At 42.8% G+C, this 14,120-nt stretch overlaps 1 protein-coding gene across 3 annotated transcripts in view; it reads right to left on the reverse strand.

Annotated features, from left to right (window-relative positions):
• The window catches only part of znf507 (zinc finger protein 507), a 42,649-nt gene that overhangs the window by 23,734 nt on the left and 4,795 nt on the right, over window positions 1-14,120 (reverse strand). For all 3 annotated transcript variants that reach the window (XM_038806584.1, XM_038806585.1, XM_038806586.1), the window contains one exon: window positions 103-251. The gene's annotated coding sequence lies outside the window, so the exon portion shown is untranslated. The remainder of the gene's footprint in view (window positions 1-102; window positions 252-14,120) is intronic.

Raw genomic sequence — 14,120 nt, forward strand, 5'->3', positions numbered from 1 at the left:
AAATACTTCTTTTGGCAGTTGTATAATAGACAATAACAGAAGCAAGTAGCAACATGAATTCAGAATTTTCTTCAATTTAAGTTGCCTTCTAATTCAGGCTACCTTTTAAAAGTTAATTGTTCTGCTGCAAATCCAGGAGCTGGTATCAATGAATACATAGTAGATTCTTCCAGTCCGTTCATTCAGTTGTACAGTCGTGATTTTACGTGCACCATTCAAACTCATGCCAAGACCACAGTTGTTTAGATAAACTGTTGGGAAAATAGGTAAGTTAATGTGGTGGTTTCAGAACATTTATTTTTAAGAAAACAGTTTATTGAGGCATTTACAATTTTAACATTTCAACATATTAACATTCTAAATAACAGAGTGGTCCAACCCACGCAAAGACCCATAGTAACACACCCAACTTCCCCCCGCCCTAACTCCTAGCTACCCATACCTTAGATTTCCTGCCCCAATTCTTCACTACCATGCTTCCCCCCCCCCCCCCCCACTTGTGCCGACGGTCAGATTTCCTTAAAGAAGTTGATGAACGGCTGCCACTTGAGAGCGAACTCCTGTATTGAACCCCTTAAGGTGAACTTAATCTTTTCTAGCCTACGAAACCCTGCCATGTCACTGACCCACACCCCCTACCTTGGAGGCTCCGGAGTCCCTGCATCCCAGCAAAATCCGTCTCCGGGCCACCAGGGAGGCAAAGACGTTGGCCTTTCTCCCCCACCCCCTGGGCTCCCGGATCTTCCGACACTCCAAATATTGCCACCTCTGAACTCGGAGTCACCCTCCGCTCCAGGACCTCTGACATAACATCTGCGAATCCCTGCTAAAATCTGCTCAGCTTCGGACACGGCGAAAACATATGTCCATGATTCGCCGGACTTCCCCCGCACCTCCCACACCTGTCCTCAACCTCCTCAAAAAACCTATTCATCTGGGCCACAGTCATATGAGCCCTGTGGACCACCTTGAACTGGATCAGGCTAAGCCTGGCACATGACGAGGATGCATTGACTCTTTTCAGGGCCTTATCCCATAGCCCAACATTCCAATTCCCATCCCAACTCGAGTTTCAGAACATTTTAAACAGCTACCACTACAGAAGAACTCCATCCTGCTGATATTTACAAGGTTAGGTGTATTCAGTGGAGCCAGTATGTTTTCTTGCCAGTTGTTTAACAGTTATTGAATTGACAGTGTAAGGTTATGGCATGTATTTCAGAGAGGAAAATTGTGCTTGAAAAATCAGCAATGGTGGATGAGGGAAATGCAATACTTGTGGTTTACATGGACTATCAGAAAGCATTTGGCAAAGTGTTGCATATGACAATATTGAAGATAAATGTTATAGAATTAGAGAAGAGTAGAACATTGGATTAAAACTGTGCGAAGGCAGGAAACAGAGCAAGAATTAATGCTAGTGAGTGAGGGCAACTGCATCAAGGATCCCATAGCACTACTTTATGGACAACTTCTGCTCACTGTGTACATAAATAGTTTGTAAATAGGACTACAGGAAGTGGCACTCAAATTGTTAGAGAATGTTAAAATAGGAAGCATTGTATATAATTGAGGCCAAAGTTGCAAGGGGATACTGATTAGCTCGTAAAATTGGCAAAAAAGCCGCACATGTCAGCAAATGTGTCATGGCAGTGTTTGTTATATATAAAATAATCTGTGGGAGAAAATGTTGTTTGATGGGTTATCGGTATAGAATTTGCCACCGTTTTTTAGTGTTGTAATTTCTAACAAAATATCGAGCTTTCTAAACCTCCACCACACCTTTAACATAACTCATGCCTCTTAAATCCATACTGTTGAGACTTGGCGGAAGTTATTACAATGTGACAGTTTTTGACGTTCAATCTTCTAACACAGTTCCATACAAATCTGACAAGTATTTTTACCCTGCCTTTACATAAAAACTGCATTGAAAAATTAATCCATGTAATGGACTGCCATGAAAACCACAAGCTAATTATCTTGCTAGCAATCTTTTGTGTGTCACATAATAAGATCTTTAAATGTTTTTAATTGCTCCATGGGTCTTCAAGCAGAATAAGATGTTACAATCTCCATGGTGGTTACATAAAGTCAAGATGCTGCTAGCGTGACCATTTTCTGACGGGAATCGTATCTGGGAAGAAAGTCACAAATGAAGCTGAACAAGGATTTATGTTGACTGTTACGATTTGGGCTTCTTCAGATACCGTTACATGCCCATCTCAAAATACAGCTCATGAACTGAAGTGAAAACTAATGTAGAAAATAATCTAGAATGATGTGCTGTGGGTGAATAGATGCATCCAGTGCCTGTGAATTACACACTGGATTTCTACTGCATGCCAATTTCATTGCAGAGAATTATTAATATGAATAACATCAGATACTTTAAAAAATGTTTATTAAATTTTTTCATAATAAACACAATCATACAAAACAATTAACCAAAGTTACACAATAAAAGAACAAGACTGACAAGCAAAAGCACATATTAACTTAATTCCCAAAAACTAAACTAAGTCCCCAAACAGCTGATGGCGACTAGCTACTTATAAAAGGAAATGAATGGCTGCCATCTTAGGTAGAACCCTTCCGCCGACCCTCTGATGTTGTACCTAATCTACTCCTAATGAAAGAAAGACATGAGGCCACCCCAATCAAGTCGAGACACTGGGCAAAGTAGGAGATCTCCACCCAAGAGGAACTTGTCTCCAGGCTATCAATGAGGTGAAGACGAGTACGTCCGCCAGAAGCACCGGCGAGTCTGATACCCCAAAAATAGCCACCAGCGGACATGGATCCAAATCAACATTGAGTATCTCTGCAGTGTTGAAGAAAGAGGCCTAAAAGCTTACCAACTTGGGACAAGACCAGAACATAGGAGTGTGGTTCGCCAGCCCAACTCCTCCAACTCAGAAAAATCCACTCATCCACACTTTAGTCAGATGCGCCTTGTGCACCACCTTGAATTGTATTAGCCGAGCACATGAAGACATGGAGTAGACCTTGTGAAGGGTCTCATTCCATACCTCATTATCCAGAATAGGACCCAACTCACCCTCCCATTTCACCCTCACCCCTCTCATCAGAGCTGACTCAGCCAAGAAAATATGGCCATATATGCCCAGAATAGTCCAGACCCAGTCAAAGACAAAATCCTCTTCAACAGGGAAGAGAGTGGTACCAAGGGAAAGGAGGAAAAAGCTGTGCACAAAAAATCTTGAATCTGAAAGTATCTGCAAGGACTGGAACCAGGCAGTTGAAATTTCTCTCCCCGTTCCTTAAAACTGGCAAACCTCCCCATCACAACAGGTGTCCAAACCCTCCCCTCCCATGACTTAAAACGTTGAGTCCATAAGATAATAATAATAATAGCTTATTGTCACAAGCAGGCTTCAACAAAGTTACTGTGAAAAGCCCCTAGTCGCCACATCCCGGTGCTTGTTCGGGGAGGCCGGTATAGGACCCATCGAGTCTGATCCATCGAGTCTGCAACGCCATTCATTCATTGCTGATATTTTTCTCATCCCTATTCTCCTACCTTCTCCCCATAACCACTGATCCCCTTATTAATCATTACCCTATTAGACAGCATTGTCAGAGACCCCTCACACCAAGGCTTTGCCCTTTTCCAGACCCTACCATCAGGCAGAAGATGCAGAAGTCTGAAGGCCCGCACATCCAGACATAGGAACAACTTCTTTCCCACAGCTACCAGACTCCTCAATGACTCCCCCGATCTGTACGCTCCCTTGGCCGCAGGAAAATACTTTTCCCTGTACTTCGGTACATGTGACAATAAATATCAATCAATCTATTTCTGTCTTAAAGATACTCCGTGATTTGGCCTACACAGCGTTCTGCGACAGAGTTCCACAGATTCATCACCCTCTGGCTGACAAAATTTCTCCTTATTTCTGTTTTAAAGGATCATCCCTTTATTCTGAGATTGTGTCCTCTGCTTTGTTTTTCCTACAAGTGGAAACATCCTCTCCACGTCCACTTTAACCAGGCCTCGCAGTATCCTGTAAGTTTCAATAAGATCTCCCCTCATACTTCTAAACTCCAACTCCAACGAGTACAGACCCAGAGTCCTCAAACCCACTGGCTGGAAGAGGTGGTTATTACAGATGGGGGCCAGAGCTTAAAATGCTGCCCGACCGGATTCCAAATTTACAGAGTGGACACCACTACTGGGTTCAGAGAACATCTTATTAAAGAGAAAGGCAACTATTGCACCAAGCTGGAAACCACGTAGGTGCTTGCTTCCATTTATCCCCTTATGGATCCTGGATCACTGAACCACAACACATCTTCTTAATATTGGCTACCCAATAGTAAAACAATAAATTGGGTACAGCCAAGCCTCCAGACTGCCTTGCTCTTTGGAGCAAGCCCCATGGATTATTGGAGTCTTACCCATCCAAATGAAGGAAGACATTAATTTATTGACTTTAACCAAAAGTGACTGGGGAAAATTGGGGAGACAATGAAAAAGAAATAGAATTCTCGGGGGTGCGTTCATTTTAATAATTTAAACCCTGCACGCCAAGGACAGGGTGAGGTTTGCCCACCTTCACGTCTGACTTGACACCATCAACCAGACTGGTGCAATTTAATTTATGAAGCAACATACAACTGTGGGCCACCCAGACCCCCAGATAATGAAAGCAAGTGTTGGCAAGGCGAAGAGGTAGTGAATCATTCTCCTCCCAGGGTGTGTTTATAATGTGGAGAAGTACGATTTTCCAGGAAGCTGGCTGTCACCTCAGCTAGTGAGCTAAGAGGTAACTAGCCTTCTCCCCATATTCATAAAATATACCCCTTAAGTGTCACAGCTGGCACACCACTCTGTCTGTTGACAATAGCTCGTATTGTGTATGAAGATTTTTCCTACTTGCCAATAACTCCGGGGTTGGGGCAAGTGAGTACTGGTGGTCCACCTCCAGAATGAAGGCCGCCAGCCTCTGCTCTCCGCCCATGCTGCCTTCACCATGTGCACTTTGTGGGAGATAATCTCCCCGAGGACCACATTAAGGGCTTCCCACAGCATAGGTGAGAGTGACTCATTTTTATTAATTTTATATATTCTCCAATGATGGTGGATATGCATTCACAAAATTTCTTGTCCACTAATAATGTTGTGTTGAACCTTCAGGGTGGACACTGGGAGGACCTGACTCCAGTGCAAATCAACAAAGTGTAGGGCATGGTCCAAAATTACAACTGCTGAGTAACCAGCCGCCACCACAGAAAGGAGAGACCTAGCCATCACAAACAAATTTGACCAGTGAGAATACCCGATGCACATGTGAGAAAAATGTTTATCACCTGGGTGCAAAAAGTGCCATGGATCTTATCCCCCTACCCCACCAGTTCCATGAAAAACAACAAAGCTCTGGCCACCTCTGATGGAGTCGTGCTTTGGGCTTGGACCGATCCAGACTAGGTTCAGAACACAGTTTAAGTACCTACACAAAATAAGCTGAAGCAAATCCAAAAAGGAGGGAGGCCAGCAGATTATTAATAACATTTGTATCATCCCAGTTTGGAGCATAAATATTAACTGGAACCACTGGAGTTCCCATAAGAGAGCCACAGACAATAACATGTCTGCCATTGGAGTCGGCCAAGATCTTAGCAGCAGAAAACTGAACCCTTTTATTAATTAATACTGCCATACCAGGGGCCCTACCTTCGAAGCCTGAATGAAAGACTTGTCCCACTCACCTTACTGCAGCCTTGTCTGGTCTCTGACCCGCAAATTAGTCTCTTAGAAAAATACGACGTCAGAATTTAAACTTTTATGGTGAGCAAATACTCTCGACATTGAATCCCCTGACATTTCAGGTGACCAAATGAATTGAGGGTCTCCCACCCTCTCCCTCAATCTGGAGTCAGCCATTTCCACCAAGATAGATTACCCAACAGGTACAACAACCAAGTCTACCAACCCAAACCACAAGACTAAACAAAAGAAAATCTGCATGCAGCATCAGCAAACTACCCCATCCCATAATCCTTTCTACCCAATGTCCTCACCCTCAGATAGCACCACACCCAATACGCATACAAATAGAAGGTGAACACAAACAACTAAAATCTACTTCGAACAAATCTAAACAAGCACTCTAAGCTGACAGGGAGCTATATATTTTCATAACAATCCAAACAGAACCCCACATGAACAACCTCAAACCGAAGCCCAATCTGTAAAAATTCAATCCCACCAAAAACAGAAAAATGTAAAAATAAGCATGGAACCCAAACAATCCAACATGCCGTCCCCAAAAAATTAAATCACACCGCGCCCATTCTGTGTTTCTTGACAAAGGAGTCCGCCTCATCAAATAAGTAGACTTTTCCCTTGAACGTCACTCTTAGCCGTGCCGAATCGGAGTCCACTTTTGTACAGGGCAGCCTTGGCTTTATTGAATGCAGCCCTCTTCTTCGCCAGCTCCACTCTCACATCTTGGTAAAACCATCTGGCGCAGCCTTCCCATTTGAAGTCACGATGTTCCCTCACCCATCTCAGGGACCCACTCTTTCTCTTTGAAGCTATAGAACTTCACTATTACTGCATGCGGTGAATCCTCACAACGAGGTCTCTGCTGGAGTGTACGGTGGCCTCGGTCCATCTCAGGAGGGGATATGTATCCACCACCCCCCACCATCTTCCTGAACATCTCTACAAAATACTCCATGGGAGTTGGGCCTTCCATCCCCTCTGACAGCACCAGAATTCAAACATTTTGCCTTCTAGGTCGTTCCTCTAAATCATTGACCTTGGCCTTCAGCAATTTAGTTGCTTCAGGCACCAGAGACATCTATGCTTCCAGTGATGCAATCTGGTCACTATGTGTCGAAAGGGCCAGTTCCATGTCTTTTATCTACGTCTTGCTGCATGGGTTTTCAGTTTTGTTGGTTTTCTCCAGAATCATTCGGATGGGGGCCAAGACCTCCTCCATTGATTTTTGGAGGTCCTCCGATACAACCCGCCAGTGTTTATCGAATTCTTTCGCCAAGGTACCCGAAAGCACCTTAGTCGTTAGTGGAGTGGCCGGAACCCCAGAGGCTGACTCTGCCATTTTATCTGTTGCCGAGCTCCGAGAGGCCTCCTATTCTGTCGACAAACGTCTACTGTCTGCCTTTTTCCCCCTGACTTTTTTGCATATTCCACCTATATAGGATACTTATCCCATCAATTATGTGGGTTTTAAAAAGAAAATACCCCCTGAAACTAAGAGAAAAGGGTAGCACTCTAGTGGGAGCCATGTCGTGCACGTCTTCCCCATACATAACACCACCGGAAGTCCAAACATCAGATGCTTCATAGATTAAATAACCCAATAGGTTCACTAATAAAATCAAAATACCCTGGATGCTGGAAATCTGAAAAGAAAGCAGAAAATGCTGGATAAAACTCAGCAGGTCTGGCAGCATCTGCAGAGAGAGAAACAGAGGTTAACATTTTGAGTCCGATATGACACTTCTTCGGTTGCCAAGGATCTGGTAAGCCATTTTAAAATCCTCGCAGATTGTCCAGCCACCTTCAAAGATTTGTGTCTATATACCCTCAAATGTGTTTGCTCTTTATATTACATCAATTAACTCATATTGCCCCTCCTTATTCTTTCTATCAAAATGAACACTTCTCTATGTTAAATCTCATTTGCTACATGTCTGCCATTTCACCAACATATACCATCCAGATGTATATTTCGATCCACAGTATTTACATATTGAGAAAGTGTGGAAAGAGAAATGTGAACCCATTAAAGACAGATGAAGGCAAGACTATCATGGATGAAAAGGGAATGACAAGAGTATTTTGCATCAGTTTTCACACTGGAGGAAGAGGGCAAAACACCAGCAGTAAAAGAAACCTAAAAAAAAGGTGCCACGGGGAGGAAAGGAGGTTGGTCAGCTCAGTTGGCTAGCACGTGTTTCAGAATAATACTCTGGGTTCGATTCCCATTCTGGCTGAGATAGACTTGCTACCCGACTCCTCGCTCTGCCCGAGGGTGGAAGGCACATGCAAATCACCATTGTTAAAACCACCAAGAAAAGCAGCTCAGGAAGGGTGATTTAGCAGTTTGGATCAGAAATTGGCTAGATAGAAGGCAAAGAGTGGTGGTTGATGGAAAATGGTCAGACTGGAGTCCAGTTACTAGTGGTGTACCACAAGGATCTGTTTTGGGGCCGCTGCTGTTTGTCATTTTCATAAATGACCTAGAGGAGGGCGTAGAAGGATGGGCGAGTAAATTTGCAGATGACACTAAAAGTCGGTGGAGTTGTGGACAGTGCAGAAGGATGTTACAAGTTACAGAGGGACATAGATAAGCTGCAGAGCTGGGCTGACAGGTGGCAAATGGAGTTTAATGCAGAAAAGTGTGAGGTGATTCATTTTGGAAGGAATAACGGGAAGACATAATACTGGGCTAATGGTAAGATTCTTGGTAGTGTGGACGAGCAGAGAGATCTCGGTGTCCATGTCCACAGATCCCTGAAAGTTGGCACCCAGGTTGAGAGGGTTGTTATGAAGGCGTACGGTGTGTTAGCTTTTATTGGTAGAGGAATTGAGTTTCGCAGCCATGAGGTCATGTTGCAGTTGTACAAAACTCTGGTGCAGCCGCATTTGGAGTATTGCGTGCAGTTCTGGTCGCTGCATTATAGGAAGGATGTGGAAGCATTGGAAAGGGTACAGAGGAGATTTGCAAGGATGTTGCCTGGTACGGAGGGAAGATCTTACGCGGAAAGGCTGAAGGACTTGAGGCTGTTTTCGATAGAGAGAAGGTTAAGAGGTGACTTAATTGAGGCATACAAGATGCTGCCATAATGGGCAGCACGGTAGCATTGTGGATAGCACAATCGCTTCACAGCTCCAGGGTCCCAGGTTCGGTTTCGGCTTGGGTCACTGTCTATGTGGAGTCTGCACATCCTCCCAGTGTGTGCGTGGGTTTCCTCCGGGTGCTCCGGTTTTCTCCCACAGTCCAAAGATGTGCAAGTTAGGTGGATTGGAGATGATAAATTGCCCTTAATGTCCAAAATTGCCCTTAGTGTTGGGTGCGGTTACTGGGTTATGGGGATAGGGTGGAGGTGTTAACCTTGGGTAGGGTGCTCTTTCCAGGAGCCGGTGCAGACTCGATGGGCCGAATGGCCTCCTTCTGCACTGTAAATTCTATATGATCAGAGGATTAGATAGGGTGGACATTGAGAGCCTTTTTCCTCGGATGGTGATGTCCAGCACGAGGGGCATAGCTTTAAATTGAGGGGAGATAGATATAGGACAGATGTCAGAGGTAGGTTCTTTACTCAGAGAGTAGTAAGGGCGTGGAATGCCCTACCTGCAACAGTAGTGGACTCGCCAACACTAAACGCATTCAAATGGTCATTGGATAGGCATAGGGACAATAAGGGAATAGTGTAGATGGGCTTTAGAGGGGTTTCACAGGTCAGCGCAACATCGAGGGCCGAAGGGCCTGTACTGCGCTGTAATGTTCTATTAATCATCAGTAGCCAATGAGCCTTGGAGCGAGGGGCAACCTAGGCTTGTGAATGGACTGCATCATTGACCTTCCTTCATCTCAGTGGGCTGCAACGTTCCAATCAGACTTGGTCACTAACCATCACGACCTCATGAACACAATGTATTTACTAACGGTTTATGGAAAATGCTTAATCATTTATATATTAACAGGACTATCAACATCAAATGTTAAATACAAAAGAAATATTGACACTTTGGACACAGCTCTCAGTCAATGTTGTGTGGAATCAACATGCACCTCACTTCACATGTGTATCACTTCGTCATGCCGGTAGGAAAAAGCAACGCGAATGGAAATCAACTGAATGTGGCAACCCTGCGCATCAGTCAACAAAATGTCTTGTGGACTGAATTCAGAAACAAGATGGGCCACATGTGGGCCCCAGGCTACAGGTTGCCCAACACTGGCCTAGGACCTGCTTCAGACCGAGCACAAGTGAATGAATGATTGAAGAGGAGGTGGTGAGTAGATTTAAGTAAAAAGGAGCAAGAGAGAAAATTCATGAGACTTGAGATAAATCCATCTCCTGGCCATGATGATTTCCACCCAAGATACCGAAGGAAACAGATGAGGAAATTGCAGGCACAATTTCGAAATTTTCCAAAGTTCTTTAGATTCAGGAATTGCAAATGGCATTCTAATATTTAAGACAAAACTTGGAAACTAGGTAATTATAGGCCTATCAGATTAGCATCAATTGTGTGACCTTACTGAAATGTATCATCAGAGTTAGGATGACTGAGCACACAGGCAAGTATTGCTGGACATTTCATGTCTGACAAATCTAGTTGTTTTTTTCAGATTACCAGAATGGTGGATAGCAAAGTGCCTGGATCCTGTTTCCAGAAGGCATGTGTTTCCAATGCAAAAGGTTAGTGGCAAAAATGAACGCGCATGGAATTGGAAGGAGGCTTGTGACATGTGCCAGTAATTGGTTAGGAGATAAGAAACAGAGGTTCTCCATTTGGCAGGATGTGATAAGCAGTGTTCCGGGCCTGGCCTCAGTTTTCCATCGTTAATGACTATGCTAAAAGAATAGAGAGCTGGATATTCAAGTTTGCAGATAACACTAAATGAAGAGGTTCAGAAAGTTGTGTGGATCGGGGCCGTAAATTTCAACGGGCCACAGACTGAGTGTGCAAAGCTATGGCATCCGGAATTCACGTGAGCACTTTGGATTCCAGAAAGACAAATCAGAATAGCTTCCTAATGGAGACACACAGCTGTGGAAGGAACAAAGGGATTTAGGTTCAACTAATTAAAGGTTAATGCACAGGTATAACAAGTAATCCAAAATCTAATGGAACGTTGGCCTTTTTCTCAAGGAAATCAGAAGTGCGGAATTGATCCTTCAGCTGTAGATTCTTGCTCAGACTCCATTTGAAGTACCTCATTCAGATTTGGGTACAGAACCGCAAGTAACATATTGGCTTTGGTCAGCATAGGTTCATAGAACATAGAACATAGAACAGTACAGCACAGAACAGGCCCTTCGGCCCTCAATGTTGTGCCGAGCCATGATCACCCTACTCAAACCTACGTATCCACCCTATACCCGTAAACCAACAACCCCCCCTTAACCTTACTTTTATTAGGACACTACGGGCAATTTAGCATGGCCAATCCACCTAACCCTGTTCACTTGACTGATACGAGAAATTAAAGGATTAAAAACCTCACACAAACTTGTTTTATATTGCATTGGATTAGGAGATTGAGGGGTGATTTAATCAAAGTCTTTAAAATAACAAAAGGGTCTAATAAGGTAGATAGAAACTATTTCCTCTCATGGGGAATCCAGGTCAAGGGAGCATAATCTTGGCGTTAGAGCAAAATCATTTGGGAATGAAATGGAGAAGCAGTTCTTCGCACAAAAGGATGTGGAAATCTGGAACTTGTTCTCAAAATTATATGCTTGTAGAGTAATTTGAAATTTTCAAGACTGAGGTTGTTCAGATTTTTATTAGGTAAGAATATCAAGGAATAAGGATCAAGGAAGTTTAAGTGGAGTAGCAGTATAGATCAGCCAAGTTCAAGAGGCTGAATGGCTTACACTTGCTATCATGACACAAAGTGAAAGAGCAAAAGACAGACATTGAAGCAAACAGGTTTAATTTTGATGTTACTCCGGTGGAGCAACAATTTCCAGAAGTGACTTGGGCAGAAACAATTGATAGAGCAAAACGATTTAATTTTTCATTTTTATATATAGTTTAGTCAATAAATAAAGGTTAGTGGTGATATTCGGTTGACTTTCATTATTCATGAGTTGAGGGCATTGCTGACTAGGCCAGCATTTATTGTCCATCCCTAATTGGCCTCGAGAAGGTGATCGTGGGTTGCCTTCTTGAACCGCTGCAGTCCATGTGTTTTCTTTTCTTCCTAAAGAATCTGATGCTTTCCCCAGGACCAAAAGGTGATGCGATTTGTTTTGCATGACTAGACATTTGTGGCCAGAAGCCTGTCAGTTCAGACTGCTACGAATAGTCAAGTGCTGGGGGAAAGCCAATAAAGGGAAAAATGTCTTTCACTGTTTTGCCATGGCAAAACAGTGTCAGTGAAAACTACAAACTCAGGGGAGGGGTGTCTCTCATTAGGTTAATAGCTGAGGAAAGAAAATTTTAGAGGGAGAAACATAAAAAGCACTCGCATCTTAAGGAAATACTAAAATCATTGTGGGGAAAAAAAACTCATTTTGGAATAAGGTTTCAGTCTACCACCGTGAAAGGGGCTTGATGTAATATGTTAAAAAGTGCTAGTATTGAGCTAAACTTAACTCTCGCGAGTTAAATCTGCAGGACAGCAGTGTTGTCAGGCGTTAAATAGTTATCAAACAGGGTTATCTGAACCAGTCGCTGGAGACAAGTAAACAGCTTGATATCCAGTGATTGTTCACGCTAATTACTTCTACATCAACACTAGTCATTTGAACTTGGCAGAGGCTATTGCCAAGTTACGCTGGTGGATTCTTCTCTTCTGGGGAAGGGGGCAGGGAACAGGGTAGTCAGTTTGAAGAAAAGCTGACACTGGTGACAGACAAAAAACAGCTGCGAAAGCTGGAAGTAGTCAAGCAGCAAAGGGCTGCAGAAGAATTAAATACAAAGGAGAATTAGAAAATTAGATTTAAGTCAAGGAAGATGACCCAATGAACTGTGATAGCAGTATATTCATTCCTTTTCTGTTATGTTAAGACAAGTTTTGAAAGGAGTAAGTGAAGCCAATCAAAACCATTGTTCTGTGTGCTCATCCGATAGGAAATAAAACTGCTTAACAATCTGCAGCAAGCCTCATCTCACTGAGTGTATACTCAGTCAGCCTTTGGAGAGAGAAGATCTTGTCCTGATCGCAGGAGGAAGCGGTCATTGTATCCTTGGGGTTTTCTATTGTTCAAAAGAAATACATGTATTTATTTAATGCGTTCCATGGTCCCCAGTTACCTCAAAGTGCTTTCCAGCCAACGAAGCCCCTTTGAAGGTGCAGGAACAGTTGTAATATTGGAAATACAGCAGGCTAATTGTGCACACGGTCACAGTGTAGAAATAAATGACCAAATTATCTTTTTAATGTGTTGGTTGAGGGGAAAATATTGGCTAGGGCACTGAGAACTCTCCTGTTCTTCTTCAAATAGTGCCACAGGATCCTCTACTTCAAATTTTGAGGGGGCATATGAGGTCTTGACATATCTTATCCAAAAGATGGCACACCTCTGAGTGCGCAGTGCTCCATGCCTCAGTGTTCTTCTGTAAATCTTGCCACCCACCTGCCTCTACTAGGGCTTCTTGGCCTTTTGCTTCCAATTAAACCATGGTCATATGACTTTTAGCTACCTAACCAGACAACGGGGCATATACATTTAAATTAAATATATTTCCACCCATGCCATTTCTTTGCTAATTATAATGAAATTACTGTGAAAGTTTATTTTAAATTTAATTTTGTGTCTTCTGATTTTTGCTTTTTAAACCAAATCTTAGGATGTAAAAGTAACCTTTTCCATTAGAATTATGAAAAAGTTTATATTTTAATTGCCATGGCTTAAATTTGTTTGAAGTATTTCAAAAGGTCTAGAAATTGCTAGGAATTAGGAATCTAAGAAAAAGATCCAGCAATTTCATGTATTAACAGAGACAGGTTTTATGTATTTGTCTGTTATTTCAGTAGAATCAATTAACTTATTTAAAATAACTAGGCTAAAGTGTGTTAAAATATGAAATCATACAAATAACGGTAAATACAAGTTACTTTGATGAAATAAGAGAGCATCTGCAGTTGATGTTGTGTATATAAATGTTCAAAAGTCATTATGATAAAGTACCAAATAAGGGATTAGTTAGCCAAATTAAAGCCCATGAAATTAAAGGAGCAGTGGCAGCATAGATACAAAACTGGCTCAGACCGACAAAGAAATTATGGTAAACAGTTTTTCAGAATGGAGAGAAGTGCAGTGGTGTCCCTTGTTCAGTTACTAGAACTGTTCAATCTACATGGTGCACTGCAGAACTCCTCTGACAGCACCTTCCAAACCCATGACCTCTACCACCCAGGACAAGGATAGCAGATACATGG

The sequence above is a fragment of the Scyliorhinus canicula genome, chromosome 9 (genome assembly GCF_902713615.1).
Source record: "Scyliorhinus canicula chromosome 9, sScyCan1.1, whole genome shotgun sequence".
Taxonomy (NCBI): Eukaryota; Metazoa; Chordata; class Chondrichthyes; order Carcharhiniformes; family Scyliorhinidae; genus Scyliorhinus; species Scyliorhinus canicula.